Source organism: Podarcis raffonei, chromosome 7, assembly GCF_027172205.1.
Source record: "Podarcis raffonei isolate rPodRaf1 chromosome 7, rPodRaf1.pri, whole genome shotgun sequence".
Taxonomy (NCBI): domain Eukaryota; kingdom Metazoa; phylum Chordata; class Lepidosauria; order Squamata; family Lacertidae; genus Podarcis; species Podarcis raffonei.
The window spans coordinates 18,687,313-18,705,751 of NC_070608.1; the positions used below are offsets into that span (position 1 = coordinate 18,687,313).

Here is an 18,439-nt window from a genome sequence, read left to right on the forward strand (position 1 = left end):
AATTAATTTTGTTGTTTACACGGGCGATGATCTCCAGTATATTCTGGCATTGGAATCCTTTTTAGGACGCTCAGTTATTTGGCATAATTGCCAATCTATATGGACTTTTATTTTAATATATTTATGATAGCCTTTGGCTAAAGAGTAGTGCTTCAATCATTCAGCTATGGCAAGCGTTGCTTACAGCAATAGTCAGCTTGCCTGAAGAGATTGATTATTATTTTTCAAATAAAATAAATCTGTGTATTGGGATTATTTACAGGAGTGAGGTGGACTAGTTTTTAAAGAAACTACTAGGAAAACAAACACATCTGATTATTTTAGTTTCTGCTGTATAACTAACTATTCTATTGACTGTAGTGTTCATTCCATAAATACTGTTGGAATTGCTTCTGCAGACATCCGTATCTGTTTCATTGATAGTTCTGGAAACTGTGTGCTATGACCCCCAGAGCACAGTTGTATTAAATAAAAAAAATAGTTCAGCCATTTCCTTCTCAGCCTCTTCACACTTAAGGTTAAATAAGGTTTGACATATCTTCTTACTGTCTTCATATTTTGAAACAAGTCATCCAAAATGACCCTAAGAACACAACAACTTTTACTTTCGACAGTGTTGTGTCACAAAAGGACTTCTGGTTAATTTGGGGTCTCAGGGATCTTAGAAGGTGAGAGTCAAGAAAGACATTGATCATTTCAGGTAGGAAAACAGTTTTTGTCCCCATAATAGCAGTCTATGGTAAAGCATCCTAATGAAAACTCACACGCACACACGCGCGCGCACACACACACACAATCCAGTTAGCCAGACTAGACATGGCGAGGGTAGAAGCCAGAGGCCTGGTGGGAGAACTTCACTGCTTCAGTGGGGTCTGCTGTATTCTCCAACTCTCAAGTTTCCTCCGGGTTGGTTTTATAGGTTATTGTGAGTCCGAAAACATATGGAAAATGTGTCTGGCACTATATCACCAGAGACTGTGAACATGACTGACAGTGCATCAGCAGATTTTGGGCTAACCAGTTGCCCTTATCTCAGTCAGTTTTCCTGGCTTGTTTTGGTGGCCTTGGGCCACATCCTGATAAGTGTGGTTCATACTGCCTTGCTCTCATCATGGCTTTTGGTATTCTTCCACTCTGCTGAAGACTTCAAGCACTCCGCCATCTTTTATTTCCCATGGCTTCAGGCCTAATAACTAACATGGAAGCCACTCATGCAAAAATCCACACGCTTATCTCTCTATGTCTATCAAGTGTCAGACTAGGCCTAGGAAGACTCAGGTTCAAAATCCTACACACCCACCAAGCTTACTTGGTTCCTTTGGACCAATCACCAACTCTCATCCAGTTGTGATGGTAAAATGAGGCAGTGGGGATGGGATGGGATGGGCCTGGGGGTAACCCGGGAAACACGGTCCAGGACCGGTTCAGAATCTGAAGGTTTTGCTAGGAGTCAGTCCAACAGGGCCAAGGCAGGACACGAGGCAGGAAACCAGATAAGGGCAGGTACAGGACCTCAGGCAGGATCTGGCATACAGCAATGTTGCTCCCGCAACCTGGGACGAGGTCCGACAGCCTTTTATCTTTGTTAGGGTGATGGACGGTTCTGATCCCCCGGTGACTCACCTCCCTGTTTTGCTCGAAGGCGAGTACTCCTCCTCCGAGTACTCAGGTATCTCCTTCTCTCAGACTTTAGTCTCTGCAGCTCGGGAGACGTCGGTCGGTTACTAGACCCAGGGGCCGCCTCAGCCCCCCTTGACCCAACTGGTAGTGGAGCAGCTGTAGGTGATGGCGTAGCTGAAGGCAACGAGGTATTCCCCGCATCTGGAGCCAGGGCAGGCTCAAGCCCCTGACTCGGCCCAGCTGGTGTTTGTTGCAGGAGAACCTGTACAAACTGGAACTCGTCAGGATCAGGCCCCAGACTTGGTTCAGATGATGCCTGAGGCAAAGGATCCAGTGCAGACTGAGACTCCTCTGGTTCTGAGTCTGAGCCCGAGTCCCAGGCCATCACAGGGGAGAACCTTCAGCTTCTTGGAGGAAAGATGTATTATGAATATAATTAAAATAACTAATAAGTTAGCACTACAAACTATAAGAAAACCACTTTATTGGAACCCAGTAAAATGTCATTAAGGTGAAAATACATTTGAAAAACACATTTGGAGGCAGGTGAGAATATTTCACTCTTTGCAGTGTGTTTCCCTTGCCCACCCCCACCCCAAAAAAACCCTCTCCCACTTACACATATGTCATGTAAAGTTCTGCAAATTAGACGGGGGGCTTTAAGCTGGCTAGTTCCTCATATAGTGAAAACAAGGAGCTGGAAAATGAAACAGTGGCACCAGCCATATTAATCTGTGATTTATTGCCAATAGGACAGAACTGCCCAGTTGTGCTACTACTTTTTATGAGTTCTCGTTTAAAGGCAAGCAATAAAATGGATACTAACACACACTCTCAGAACTTTTTATATTAATTTTGGTACAGAATTCTACAGAGGCAGCAGGTTTTGGGGTTGTTTTTTTTAAGTCTCAAGAACTAGTTTAGATGTTTTATTTATCTGGGGCTTCTCAGAGCATCTCAGTTGGTGTATCAGGATGGCACAACATTTTTGATGACTTCATCAATGCTACAATGGAAGTAGGGTAATTCTTTGGTAACTCATCTTGGATTTCGACAAGTGTAATAAACATTTCAGATTGCAAAATGTTGATATACCTTTGCCTTTCACTCATGTGAGGCTTGTAGTTACCTTCAAAGGGACCTTGTGTTCTAATAAACATTTATCAATTCAGCGACACATATAATGCACAATCTTTTGAAAAGCTACATATTACCCAGGAGGCTGCTTGAGATGTTCTAACAAAGCACCACGAGTGAAAGTTTTGTTTTTTTCCTCCCAAGTTATACTTCTTCCTCTGTTACTGTTTCAGGCATTGGAAGGAGATGTGCTATCCCTTGTGGGGAAATGCATGTTCTGCCAAGGTACTGGGAGAAAACATATTGTTTTTCACTATCCAATATCCAAGTAGAGGGAGTTCTCAGGGGTTTCTGTTTATAACTATTTGGTTTCCTAGGAATGAAGGTCGCTGGAGACTTATGGTGTCTTTGTGATATATGGTTTTATTTACGCATATGTACAGACTGAGCATAATATGGAAAGCACATAGCAATAACTCTTCAACAGATAATGATCTAGGTTTCTAGGACCTCCCTAATGTCAAATACGCAGGATTCAACACAGTGTGAGGCAGGCCTCTCTGTCCCTTCTTAGCCCAGTTTTTAAGACCAAGATGTCATTTATCCTCCTCCATACAGATCCACACCTTGCTGACACCAGCTCTAGTTAAAGGAGAAGTAAGGCCTACTCCCATCTGCTCAAATTTCAGAATCTTCAGCTAGTGGTTTCTGTGGCACACTTTTGCCTGACCTTAACATAATGAAGTTGATACTTAATAGACTTGGGCAGAGCACACACACACACACACACAAATGCAAAATGAACCACTCATCATAGAAACCAGTGGTAGAATGTGGGTGCCCTTCAGTGTTTTGAATTGTTATTTTAATCAGTGATAAAGTATAGATTTCTTTTCATGGTCCTTTTCATTTTCTACAAAGACTGTAAATGAAATATATAAGGAATTACGGCCATTACACTGAAAGCCTGTTCATGAAATATCAATGTTCTAGACAAGTTACTATTACTGATAAAATTGCTTTTTTAAAAAACACACCAGTATTCTCTTTCCCAGATTGCTACAACTTGAATTACTGATTTCTAAGCTGTATTTTTTAAAATTCTCAAAATAAGAAGGCTGGAATAGTCATGATTGCATATGCAATAGAAGAAACTGTGAAATGGTTACCCAGAATGTTGTAGCAGGTGCCTTTCCTGTTTGAGCTTTCGAAAGCCTGTGTAGAACAGGGATTAGTATATTAGATGTGGCCAATAGTGGTAGGTGGGGTGAAGCCACAGAGCTTCCTTCTCAATACCCAGTGTCTCTACAGCTTACCTGAATAGCACAGGTGGGGGAATTCAATGACAAGTACACAAGTAGGAGCACCAGATGAGCTCCACTAATGTGTCTGTGCAGCCATCCGCTTGCCACCACTCTGGCCAAGTAAGCTATTGAAGCTTGCTCAGCCATGAAGCTTACTTGGTGTTCTTGAGCCAGTCCCAATAGCTCAGTCCCAAACAACCTCAGAGGGTTGCTTTGAAGACAAAGCAGGATAAGTCTCAGTATGGTGCCATGAGCTATTTGGAAGAAAGCTTCAAATATGATAGATAGATAAAAAAAGGTAAAGGGACCCCTGACCATTAGTTCCAGTCGCAGAATACTCTGGGGTTGCGGCACTCATCTTGCTTTACTGGCCGAGGGAGCCAGCGTACAGCTTCCGGGTCATGTGGCCAGCATGACTAAGCCGCTTCTGGCAAACCAGAGCAGCGCACGGAAATGCCGTTTACCTTCACGCCAGAGCGGTACCTATTTTTCTACTTGCACTTCATGCTTTCGAATTGCTAGGTTGGCAGGAGCAGGGACTGAGCAAGATAGATAGATAGATAGATAGATAGATAGATGATAGATAGATAGAATAAACAATAGTATCCTTAATAGCAGTAGCTACTGGTGTTGGCAGTTACGGCAGGGCTGTGTTGCTCACTTGACTTTCCAACTTTGTGCTGTTACTGTTTAAGTAGATATGGAGGCAGACTCCCTGTTCAGGCAGACTCCCTGTTGCCCTGCCCCTCTCTCTTTTGGCAACAGTGTGTGGCATTGGGATGCCAGGTCAGCATCAACAGCACTGCCAGTGGTGCCCTGACAGTCACTACTGCTCTGTGCTGTGGGAGAAACTGCAGTGTGCTCTTTCTGCCTCTCTGTTTGGTTAGCCTCTCAGCAGAGATGCACAACCCCCTTCACATCTTATGCCTCTTCCATGATGAACAGGACAATGTGCAGGCATATGCTAGCCTTGCTGTTTCTGTTGCATCTCTGTTGCCCACCCCATAGCCCTCCACACATTGGAAGGTAAAAGTCAGTAGTGTGTTCATTTAGGCTCCCTGCCCTGATCTTCAAGGGTTTAAAATTGTGCAACCAGCCTACAGGAGTAGAGAACTTACCCTTCCAGTGGGTGGATGTCAGGCCTGGGGAAACAGATCCCTCCCCCGGTGGCAGTAAATAAGCAGATCAAACGAAAGGAACGTTCTTACCAGATAAATTCTTTAATAATCACAGTGAGAGAGGAATCCACATTTCTCTAAAAAACGGCGTTGCTCCCAGTAAATGTTCACCCCCTCTGTCCCCATTAACCTACATCACTCCTATTTCAGGTAATCTGAGCTTTTTGCTGTTGCACTTTCTGTTTTATCACTCTCAAAGCCCATCTAGTCCTAGGTGAAGGAGGGGTCTGGAATGCTGTCTCTCTCCTGGTGTTCCCTCTTCTAGCTGTTCCTCACTCAGTGTTTCCCAGCTTTTCCCCTCTGGACTATGTCCCTCTGCAAACCACTGTTCTAAATCAATACTGTCCTCCTGCCCTTGGACAGGTTCAGGAGAAGGGGGCAGCAGCTCCCACCATTCCTCCGCAGTCTAGTCCCTGACAGTAGAGGGCTATGGGACTGCGATGGGAACTTGGCAAAGGGGGCGGGGCCATGGTCATTCCTTTCAGATGAGAAGAAAATACATGAAAAGGCCTTCTGTGTCAGGCAAAAAGCATAAAGGCAATGTTTCAAGCCTCCTGCTTTTACTAGTCACATCTGTGTAGTATTTTTGTCATTTTGATTTATCAGTCTTGCTCATCTTCTTCCAGCTGCATTTTTTAAAAATTGTCCTTTGTCTAAAAAGCAGTTCATATTCCAGAAAGTATGGGTTTGAGACACAGGCATTTACACATGTTTTGTGCTTCCTCACAAATGCTATCACACCCCTTCCTTGAATAGTCACTTACCCATATAAGAAGACTGCATTTTTAATCTGTTCTGTGTTGAATTGGATGGGATACCTCAAACCTTACATAAAATATAGTTGGCTGAGGTGAGGACATCAATGCATAAGCATGTCACATGTTGTCTGGCCCTAAGGTTAAAATTCTCTTTCCTTGATACATGGCTTCAGTGAACATTTTTTGCCTTTTGAAAGTAATAATAGGGTGCCGTGTTGCTACTTGCTTTTGAGGTGGCTGAAGGGTGTTTATAAATTCCCTTTTTATTATACAAATAATGTCCCAAGTGGTCTGCACTTTGCAACACTCTCAAATTCTCAGTTAAAACTCAAGGATATACATTGTAAAGTGATTCCTGCCATGGGGCTTTTTCAGATCAGGAAATGCAAGCAGCCAAGGAGGCTGCAGATTGCTGGAAAAATTATTCACAGGAAAGAGAAAAATGCACAAACCACCCTCAGCGACCTCACAGTGATGAAGAAAGGTCAAATCCCTGCACCCACCAGAATTCTAAAGTGCCCCAGGAATGGGGAATATCTCTTTCTATCATAGGGAAAGAAAGCTCCAGATGAATAGGGTAGATTTCAGTGCAACACTAGTAATTATTTAAGGCAAGAAATAAGGCAAAAACAAGATATGTATCTGCATACTGCAAACATCTAGTTTGGAACTAAGAGAAATGCAAATCTACTTATCCAGAAAGGAAATGAAAGGCTATGAGGGTGCTTCCAATTTTCTTATGAGCCATGTTTTTATGTTCCATTTTTTCCCTGTTTGCAGTGTGTTTCAAATGCCTGCTTCTAAGGCAATTTCTCAAGAAATATTCTGAGGTAGTAACAGCGTAAGGCATTATCGATCCCTTGGCAAATGCTTAAAGAATGGTTGGAGCGACTGTAGTGACTTTCATATCAGTTTCCTGTGTTGGGAAGCAAAGAAGTTAAATAAAAGCTAATTGTGGGGGAAGAATCATGTGGGTGGAAGTCAAATGCTAACTCTTATTGATTACAAAGCAGAAAGGCACCAGATAACAATGAGAGCAGCATCTTTTCCCTGTTGCTTTGCAGAACCTTTGCATTAGCCCACTTGTTTGGGAAGTGGAAAATTTATCTTTGGTTAGGAAGAATAATGACTCTTGCACCATTTCTGCAGGTGTTTATGGCTGTGTATATCTGCAGAATGCTTCAGCACACTTTTTGTCCCCAAACTAGCATACTGTATTTTATGCTATTGATTTGAAGAAAGCATTTTGGGTCACTTCAGATGCCCATTTTATTGAACGTTTATCCTGATTTTTTTGCAGTAAGTTTGTGAGGAGTTTAGATGATGTCAGCTATTTACAGAGCATTTAGCCTGATTTGTTTGCAGGGAGGTTTGTAATGTCAAATAAACCAAGTACTATTCCACACTTTCCAATGCATTTTCCTGTTAGTTTTGCCTTATCACAGAAAGTTTGTGGGCTTTTTTTGGACGGGGTGGGGGTGGGGAGCTCCAAATCAACTTTAAATTGCCAGTCTGTGATTGAAATGGTAACAGTGCAGAGGTCCCTTGGAATTTCTTCCTTACAGTCTACATTGCTATCCTTTCATTACTATTTTTTTTGTCCCTCTGCATTTAGATCTGCTAACTTTTTAAAACAGACTTTGAATGATTCCTAACATATGATGAATGAAAATAAATCATTCAGATGCATATGTAGATTAGGAACTGGTGACATAACACAAGGCATGCAGAGTCCCCAGCCACAGAAGGAAAGAGTGCAATTTGAAAGTGTGAGCATTGGTTTCTCTGCTTGGAATATATCTGGAAGGGGTGGCAGGTGGTTGCTTTTGGCTGTGTGCACAGACATGCCTCCACACTAAGTTTCTGAGATTCCAGTTCATATATTACAGTTGCTTTCCATAGTCTTCCTTGAACAACATATGTCTGCAATGCAATCAGAACTTTGGAAGATATTTATGTTCTCAACAGATTCACCTTTGCAGGTTTGCAGAAGTCTTGCAAAAAAAGGAAGCAGTACAAAACATTCCAGCTGATTTTCTAGTGGTATCCTGGTTGGTGTTAACCATGGTTTCCACAGTTACATATATCTGTAACAAGAAGTTGTGATTAGTGCTAAGGAGATAAGCAGAAGGGACATGCTGGTAAGATAAATGGAAGAAGTGGAAGGAGAATGAAAGTGCAATCATTTCCCACCATGTTTTATAATGAGCCATTGCTTGCAGTGACTCAAGGAGAGACAGACAAGAGAGAAACAATTCACCAATTTTTTTATTATTTTAAAATGGGGAAACGACCCTATACACACTTTATTCCTCAAATCCACAGTAATATTTCTAGCAGAAGCTGCGTTATTTTGTGAGTGCAGAAGAGATCTTCAGTGACTTTTTCAGTATGCATAATTTAGACTGTTGATAATATTTTATACCAAATTGAGAATACACCAAAGGAATTATTTATGCAGGGGAAAATATCTTGCTGTGTAAAGATAAATATTTTCTATAATTTATTAATAATTCCTATCATGACAAAAAAAGAGAGACAAGCCTCATGTATTAACACAAAGGCAATAAATCACTGTTAAGAAGCACAAAGTGGCCAAACTACTTGTTAAGCTCTTAGTGCTGAAAATATTTGCGGTGACACCCTGTAATTTCTAAGTCTTCTGCACATTAATTTTCTTCTTAACATTTTTGCTTGTATTTAAGCTCTGGCTCTCCATTATGCTTTACTTCTCCTCCCTGCATTTCTTCAAGTGTTAAAGCAACACATCAACTCTGACTGTGTGAAGTGCACAAGTCTCTCAGTCCTACAATGGCAGGATTCAATGCAAGTCAAACATGGCACTGAAATCTGTGATCTGGAGTACCCAGCTTCAGTGAACTGCCATAGACTGTCCTCATATGCTGTCTAGCTGTCTGTGACATATAGTTAAATAACTGTTACCATTCTGTTCATAACAGCAGAGTGCCTGTTTTTGATATGAGACTCAGGAAGGTGGTCAAAGATGTCATAAGTAAGAGTTTCAAAAGACAGCATAAAGTGTCATTTCGGCGGGGGGGGGGGACCAATCCCTTGCAGCGCCAAATATTTCATAGTACAGTTGTAGTGCCATGACAGAACATCTTTCTGGAATTGTCATTGGAAAGAACCCACATTGCTTTGCAGTAACAAAAATAGTCATTTTCACAGCAGTGGAGCTGAAATCTCAGCTCTGTTGGAGGAGTAGTGTTTCAGCATCTGGCCTTGGGCAAATCCTCCTGCTCTTTAATTTAGATAAATTATTTAGGGATCAATTAGATAGTAAATATTTCTAGAAAACAAGCTTATCAGTTCCATTCTTTATTTCAAAACAGTGGTTGCAGAGAACATCCAACAAATATTACAATATCTTTAATATTACAATATCTTTAATATTTTACAAACGTCATTTCTGTAAAGGCATTACTCACAAAAAGTTGTTGCATCAGTAAGTTGTATCCAGAGAAATGCTGAGGATGGGGTATGGGTGGTGAAAGTTGCTTTTTCTGCCTGTTCTTCCCAAGGCAGTTCTCTGAGCTGTCTGAAAAGACTTTTCCAAGTGGGATAGTCTGTGGCACAGGCGGAAGGGCTGATCTCTGAGAAATGGGGGGAGGAGTTTATAGGAGGCTCAGGGGACTGGTTTTTTTCTTGGGGGGTGGGGGGGGGAAGCATTGGCTTCTGCCCACTCCTTTCCTCATGCATTTCTCCAAACCAATGTGACTAGTCAGGGTAGTAGATTATGGCTATAAACATCTAAACACGGTTTACTTGTTAAATGTGTGTTTTAAACATGACAAACCTAGACAGCATCTTAAAAAGCAGAGACATCACCTTGCCAACAAAGGTCCGTATAGTAAAAGCTATGGTTTTCCCAGTAGTGATGTATGGAAGTGAGAGCTGGATCATAAAGAAGGCTGATCGCCGAAGAATTGATGCTTTTGAATTGTGCTGTTGGAGGAGACTCTTGAGAGTCCCATGGACTGCAAGAAGATCAAACCTCTCCATTCTGAAGGAAATCAGCCCTGAGTGCTCACAGGAAGGACAGATCCTGAAGCTGAGGCTCCAATACTTTGGCCACCTCATGAGAAGAGAAGACTCCCTGGAAAAGTCCCTGATGTTGGGAAAGATGGAGGGCACAAGGAGAAGGGGACGACAGAGGACGAAATGGTTGGATAGTATTCTCGAAGCTACCAGCATGAGTTTGACCAAACTGCTGCAGGCAATGGAAGACAGGAGTGCCTGGAGTGCTCTGGTCCATGGGGTCATGAAGAGTTGGACACAACTAAACGACTAAACAACAACAAAGTAACATGCATCTCATCTCTGCTGCAGTATGATATTCTGTTACAAAAGTGCTGGACCAGAGTGCTGCTGGATTGTTGTTTTAAAATTCTTTATAAGTTTTGGTGCTTTGAAAATGGGTTCATACAGTAAGGTTTGATGGTTTGTTTCTTTGTCTTGCCTTGGGTGATACATTGCATCAGTACAAACTCAGCCCTGATATTCTTTCTGATGGGTGGGAAATCAGACTATTTAAGAAGAAAACATGGTCACTGAATGAATGCACAGTTGCTAGAATTAATCTGGGGTCAAAGGAAGCCCCTTCATTGTGAAGGTGTCTGCCAAGGGATTTGAATGTGTTTCTGTCAAGTCAAGCTTCTCAATCTCACATTTTCAGTTGGATTAGATAATAAATATCATTGTGTTTAAACTGGTATAATTCTGTACAGTAACTGAAGAGAGCAGAAGTGATACTGACACCATAACTGTAGTAAGTCTGGGTGAAGATACTGACCCCTTGTTAACTAGAAGTAACATATCCATTGCTACTGTACAAATCTGCAAGATGGTTAATAATAACAGAGGGTAGGACTCATTCCAGCAAATAGTCTGCAGCAATTGTTAACATGCCAGCCAATTTTGTATTTATTGTAAACACTGAATAAATGCAGCTCAATCACACTAAAGTAATTTTTACTGAAGCTGATTGCATCTGCAGCAGCACATCCAAAGAAACGCACACAAAAAAGTAATTTTTACTGAAGCTGATTACATCTGCAGCAACACATTCGTAGGAATTAAATTATCACCACTTCCGTTTATGGAATTATCATCATGAAAGTGTTTCACTCTCTTATAAATCTGATAAGGTTGCTTTCTGATGACATAGGCCCACTCTGCTGATTGCTTCCATAAATGCCTACTGCTGCTTGGTGTAGCTGAAATTACAAATATCAGAACATGGGTTGCTTCTACACAAACCTGTTTTCTCTGGGAATCACACTATTTTGTTGTTGCTGTGAAGTATTGTGAGGAATCTAGACAGTGTCCCTTCAATGCCTTATGGTCCATTGTTTCCCCTCTTACTCCCTAGTTTTGGAGGTGATATTTTGGCCATGCACAGAAATGCTGCACCAATCACGAGTGGACTGACAAAGTACAATTTGCTTAACTTACCATTATCTGTCACTTTCACCATTACACTTACAGCTCACTTCTATTTGCAGCTCTTCAGAGAAAAGTCCCACTGCTGCCATGATTCAGAGCTCTAGCAGAACACAGCACTGACATTTAAAATATATTTTTTATATATATTACTGCACTTGTGCTGCATTGTGACAGGGAAAAAGTGGTGTGAATGCTGATGTGAGTTATAAGTGTAATGGGAACAGAATGACTAAAAAGTCAGTGTATCAAAATATCTTGTAAATATATTGTTAGTCGTTCTATGCTGCCCTACCTTACTGTTGTTGTTGTGGATATAGCAATATTCAGAAGAAGAATCTGAATATTGGTGGCAGGAATATTGGTAGCATGTTTGGTAAATAGCATTATATATAGCATATTTTTTGCTCTATAAGACTCACTTTTTCTCTCCTAAAAAGTAAGGGGAAATGTGTGTGCGTCTTATGGAGCAAATGCAGGTTGCGCAGCTATCCCAGAAGCCAGAACAGCAAGAGGGATTGCTGCTTTCACTGCGCAGCGATCCCTCTTGCTGTTCTGGCTTCTGGGATTCAGGATATTTTTTTCTTGTTTTCCTCCTCCAAAAACTAGGTGCGTCTTGTGGTCTGGTGCGTCTTATAGAGTGAAAAATACGGATATGCTACAACTGCTTGGGGGAAATCAGCCTTAGATAATACTCAGTTGTTAATTTTTCTTTAAGATTTTGTGCTCTCGTTTTGTATTTTTATGTTGTGAACCTCCATGTGATCTTTGGATGAAGGGCAGTATACAAATTTTAATAATAATAATAATAATAATAATAATAATAATAATAAGTGCCTATAGATTTTTCCTGAAACAGCAACAGTCGCCAGAAACCCAGTATCTTGGTTTGCTATGCGTAGTGATCTCAGTTTCTGTTAGGAATTCATGTTTCATGTTCTGGCCATTAATTACAAAAAAAATAAAAAAAATGCCTGTTTTCAAACATAATTTAGTAATCAGAATGTACTGGTAGTCATTAGGATGTATTGGATTGAGTGTGTACCAGATTTTAGTTTTGGTAGTAGCTTAGTTACAATCATGCATAAATTGCACATGCCCTATTTTGAAGGAAAGATGAATGCACAAATGCCATGTTTTATTTATTTTCCCAAATATTGGGAAAACTCCATGACCCCAGCAAGTGAAGGTCAAACGGTTGTGAGAAGGGATAATTAATTTGTAATTTCACCAGTGTTACATTAAAACTGTGTACACATCATTACAACATTATAAATTGCAAAGCTTTCTTCAAAAAAAATCATTTTTTTGTTATGAATAAATTTAGCCACAATCAGAAACGGTACTGTTGAGTATTAGGAAGTGCCTAATCTTCACAGTTTGAAATACTTGTAGTTATGATTGTATTTTAGATTCATAAAAGCCTAATAAAGCTTCACGGTCTGATGGCTCAGCTGCCTTGCAGTGGGAGGGAAACTTCAGACATAGATGTTCATCATTTGATGATTGCGACATAATGTTATGACTTGCAGGTGTGAAAGAGCCATTACAGATATATCATGTCAGGCATAGTGATTTTCTTTTTACATATATGCTATCAGCTGATGTACATACATGAATGTATAAAGTAACCCTGAGCCATACCTCTCTGATCAGAGCTGGATGCACATTTGATGGGGTCTCCAGCAAAGTGCCATCTCCTTCAACATCAGTGATGCCTTCATTGTGCTTGCCCGTGACGGACAGCAGTGGTATTGCTCATCAATGGTTCCTCTTCATCCTGGAGAAGAGTGACTAGTGGGGTGCCACAGGGTTCTGTCTTGGGCCCGGTCTTATTCAACATCTTTATCAACGACTTGGATGATGGACTCAAGGGCATCCTGATCAAATTTGCAGATGACACCAAACTGGGAGGGGTGGCTAACACCCCAGAGGACAGGATCACACTTCAAAACGACCTTGACAGATTAGAGAACTGGGCCAAAACGAACAAGATGAATTTAACAGGGAGAAATGTAAAGTATTGCACTTGGGCAAAAAAAATGAGAGGCACAAATACAAGGTGGGTGACACCTGACTTGAGAGCACTACATGTGAAAAGGATCTAGGAGTCTTGGTTGACCACAAACTAGACATGAGCCAACAGTGTGACGCGGCAGCTAAAAAAGCCAATGCAATTCTGGGCTGCATCAATAGGAGTATAGCATCTAGATCAAGGGAAGTAATAGTGCCACTGTATTCTGCTCTGGTCAGACCTCACCTGGAGTACTGTGTCCAGTTCTGGGCACCACAGTTCAAGAAGGACACTGACAAACTGGAACGTGTCCAGAGGAGGGCAACCAAAATGGTCAAAGGCCTGGAAACGATGCCTTATGAGGAACGGCTAAGGGAGCTGGGCATGTTTAGCCTGGAGAAAAGGAGGTTAAGGGGTGATATGATAGCCATGTTCAAATATATAAAAGGATGTCACATAGAGGAGGGAGAAAGGTTGTTTTCTGCTGCTCCAGAGAAGCGGACACGGAGCAATGGATCCAAACTACAAGAAAGAAGATTCCACCTAAACTTTAGGAAGAACTTCCTGACAGTAAGAGCTGTTTGACAGTGGAATTTGCTGCCAAGGAGTGTGGTGGAGTCTCCTTCTTTAGAGGTCTTTAAGCAGAGGCTTGACAACCATATGTCAGGAGTGCTCTGATGGTGTTTCCTGCTTGGCAGGGGGTTGGACCCGATGGCCCTTGTGGTCTCTTCCAACTCTATGATTCTATGATTCTACGATTTTATGATTCTATGGTATTGTAATCTGCAGTGAGGTGGATGTGATGTTCCTGCCACTTTAAATTTGCCACCGTACTCCAAATGAAACATCACATAAGGTGGGGGGTGGGGCGGGAATCAGTAGCTGGTGCCTTTGATACACCTGCAACACAAGGTAGAATCTGAGTTGACAATGAGTAGCCCATTGAGTATGATTTAGGTTAGATGTAAGCACCCATGAATCCTCAACAGCTATCAGAATATGTCTGGATATATCTGGTTCTTGCTTTGATAGTTAATTTTAGCTGCTCAGAAGCTGTCACCCATTTTACAATTTGATTTTAAGATTGTTTGTGGTAACTGTAAGTAAGGACCCCTGGACGGTTAAGTCCAGTCAAAGGTGACTATGGGGTTGAAGCGCTCATCTCGCTTTCAGGGTGAGGGAGCTGGCATTTGTCCACAGACAGCTTTCTGGGTCATGTGGCTAGCATGAATAAACAGCTTATGGTGCAATGGAACACTGTGACAAAATCTACAGCCCATGGAAATGCTGTTTACCTTCCTGACACAGCGGTACCCATTTATCTACTTGCACTGGTGTGCTTTCGAACTGCTAGGTTGGCAGAAGCTGGGACAGAGCAACAGGAGCTCACCCAGTTGCAGGGATTCGAACCACTTCTGATTGGCAAGCCCAAGAGGCTCAGTGGTTTAGACCACAGCGCCACCCACATCCCATATGTAACTCTGTGAAGCTACAAACCTAAACTCACATGCCTGGAAGTGAAAACCACAGAACAAGCGTAACATGGATACTGATACCTCAAGGCAGGCAGATAAATTGGTGCTGGTGTTTAAAGAGCTAACATGCTGTGGTGACTAGAATGCTGAGAAATATGTGTATGTTTAAAATGGGATTTTTGTGTATTACCTCTCAATCAACTATAATTGCACAAAGTGAATTTGACAGTATGTGACTGAATCACACATGGAAGTGCCCTGAGATGATAAGAAAACAAGTTAAGTTGCTTTCTGGTTATCTCCATTTGTGTGTATATATATATGTGCTTTTTTCCAACCAATTTCAACATAGGTTGGAAAAAAGTAATATGGGAAGTAAGCCCAAACTGGAAGTTATGTGAAAATAAACTTGGGCAAGGAAAGAGAAGTGAGATAGATCTTGTTACGCAGGAAATAAAGGGCAGGAGATTGAAATGGTAGGTTACAGGTAGGGAAATAAGAGCATACATGGAAGGCAAATTTCAGGGCAGGAAAAAAATCATTTATAATTCCATAGAGAGAGGGGAGGCACTTGTCTTGTTTTATTTCAGAGTATACATGTATAGGGAGGCGGGTGGCGCTGTGGGTTAAATCACAGAGCCTAGGACTTGCCAATCAGAAGGTCGGTGGTTCAAATCCCCGCCATGGGGTGAGCTCCCGTTGCTCGGTCCCTGCTCCTGCCAACCTAGCAGTTCGAAAGCGCATCAAAGTGCAAGTAGATAAATAGGTACCGCTCCGGCGGGAAGGTAAACAGCGTTTCCGTGCGCTGCTCTGGTTCGCCAGAAGCGGCTTAGTCATGCTGGCCACATAACCCGGAAACTGTACGCCGGCTCCCTCGGCCAATAAAGCGAGATGAGCGCCGCAACCCCATAGTCGGCCACAACTGGACCTAATGGTCAGGGGTCCCTTTACCTTTACTATACATGTATAGGATTGCACTACAACTTATCTTGATGTCCTTTCCACCATGTTGTGTCTGTATAGCATTAATGGAATAACTAATGCATGTTCTACAAATGCTTGGTGTCACAGCTGTATTTCTTGACTTCAGGTAAGCTATTTAAAGAAGGCTCTTGTCTACATAAAACGTTTTAGTTTTAAGGAAATCAGTCATTCCAATCACAAATTCTAAATTGCCACCTAATCCTCTAATAAATAGATTCAGTATACAACCAGCTTAGAACATTTTTTTAAAATAATACTTGTGGTGAGTAATTAGCTATAATAAAGCACAACCATTTTCATTGTGGGATTTGCTTTCTAATAAATTGTAATGGAAGTGTAACCTGTCAATCTAACGACAGGATTTCATTAAAATCTATTATGTCATAAATATATTCCGTGTCTCCTTACCTGGGAGTAATCAGTCATCCTGATCCCAAATCAGCTGAAGTATATTAATATCAGCAACCTAAGCAGGACACATTTTCCTTCTTTGCATTCTCGAATCCCTCTTCTCTCTCAAACCAAGGACTATACAAAAAGTGAATGACAATTTCTTCCTAAGGCTCAGCTCTCCATTGTATGCTCATCTAATGGATGCACATTAAATAATAAGGGCTTCTAAATAGTGTCACATCACATTCAACACACTGCTTTCCAATGGAGACCATTCACATGCCCCACTGTAAATCATTGGAAATAATGAGGGGTGTTGAGATGTATGTGCAGCTCCCATAAATGAACTTTAAATGTGAAATTTCAGATGAGTTAAAAGCTTTGTGCTGTATTCTGCATAGATAGAAATAGCCTTAAAATGTTTAACAACTATGTTGTAATTTGATGGCTCGGGCTTATAGAAGACACATGAAAAATGTTAAAATATGCAAAGTTTTTAGAGAGTCTCAAACCACCATATTCCATGAAAGCCTGAATAATAAAAGCAATACATCCAACAATAATTTCAGCTTTCATAAAACAAAAAGTAATTGATTCCTTTGGTTTTATAGAAATTATATATGCAAATTTGTTTATTAACTAAAGGGGAACACATTTTCTGTTTGTTGGATGATATATTTGCATTTTGTTTTTGTTGATTTCCCAATATGGATTCTATCTTGGTTTTCAATTAATCTGAGTAATTAATTAATTAATTTTTGTTTGTTTAAAGTGATGCTTATTTACATAAGTTCTATTGTTTAGAGAGTACATAAACGGCTACTGAGACTGATTTAATATCTCAACCTCACTTTTGTGAAAATATGTATAGAGTGCAAAGTAATTGGGATTGTGTATGATATGCAATAAACCTTAATATGAAAAGTTACTGGTTTTCTGAATACTGATTGAAAATTATTTATTTGGGTTCACTTGTAAAGCCCTGTGATGATTTTAAACTCTAGTTTGGTATGTTGCAATCCATGGCACTGGTTGCCTTATAGCTTTCAGTTATTTCAGACATCACATTTCAGCGTACAATTTGCATCGATGTTCTGTAGGGAGTGAAACAATGACCTTTCTGCCCTTAATGTCAGTTTGGGGCTTTGTCTAAGCTCAGATCTAATGTAGGTGCTTTTTATGCCCCTTAAAGACCAGATAATGAGGAAAAGATTTAGTGGTAGTAATATGTATTTCAGGAAACTGTGACATTACAGATTTTAGTGGACTCCAACTCCCAACAGCTCCAGCCAGCATGGCCAGTGGGTCAGGTATGGTGTGATCTGGACAAATAAAGAGCCACAGGCTCCCATCCCTGCTGTATGTATGTATGTATGTATATATATATATATATATATATATATATATATATATATATATATAAATTCTCTAGGATTTCCATTAATGTGCAATGTGGAAAGCCTTACAGCAAGGATCTGTGGGTTCCCTCCCCCCAATATAGGTAACATAACTGGACAAGGACAAAAGCTCTAGTCCATAAATATGAATACATATATACATACATACATACATACATACATACATACATACTGTACATACATACATAAATACATACAGAGATAGATTGTGTGCATTATCTCAAAATTGTTACAGGAATTATCAGGTTACAGTCAGTTGTCTCTTAGTTAACATTGATACCCTCCAACGGCTTGAACAGTTGGCAAACCATTTCATTTTCAGTCTAACAACTGGCTACTTTTAGATTTTCAGGCAAGGGGGTAATTAAAAATTACGTTTTGTAACTTCAAAAATCATTTTAGGAATGCTGCCAGAGTTCCTTGTGCCACAATTTAGTGTTGTGAATTATTTGGCCCGGGTAATGGAGCAGCATGATGCTAGATATATATATTATACCAATCTTATGGTCCTGAGGACTCTGCCCTTGGAAAGTGCTCTGATTGTGGTACCGCATGAGTTTTGTGGGTGGATGGAGGAGCCTTTGGATCCACTGGATCCAAATTCTTCATATTCCCTCAGCATGCCCTTAGAAAAGAGATCTCGAGTATGGCAATCCCTTTAGGACAAATGGGAGGGGAAATCTGGAAAAGAGAACCAGAAGTGTGTTAATTAAAACACACACACACCTGCACAAAAAAATTAAAATATTTATATA

The 18,439-nt window shown here is 40.8% G+C and overlaps 1 protein-coding gene across 4 annotated transcripts in view; it reads left to right on the top strand.

Moving 5' to 3' along the window:
* CSMD3 (CUB and Sushi multiple domains 3) overlaps positions 1–18,439 on the top strand; it is a 594,298-nt gene that overhangs the window by 315,595 nt on the left and 260,264 nt on the right. The window lies entirely within an intron of this gene.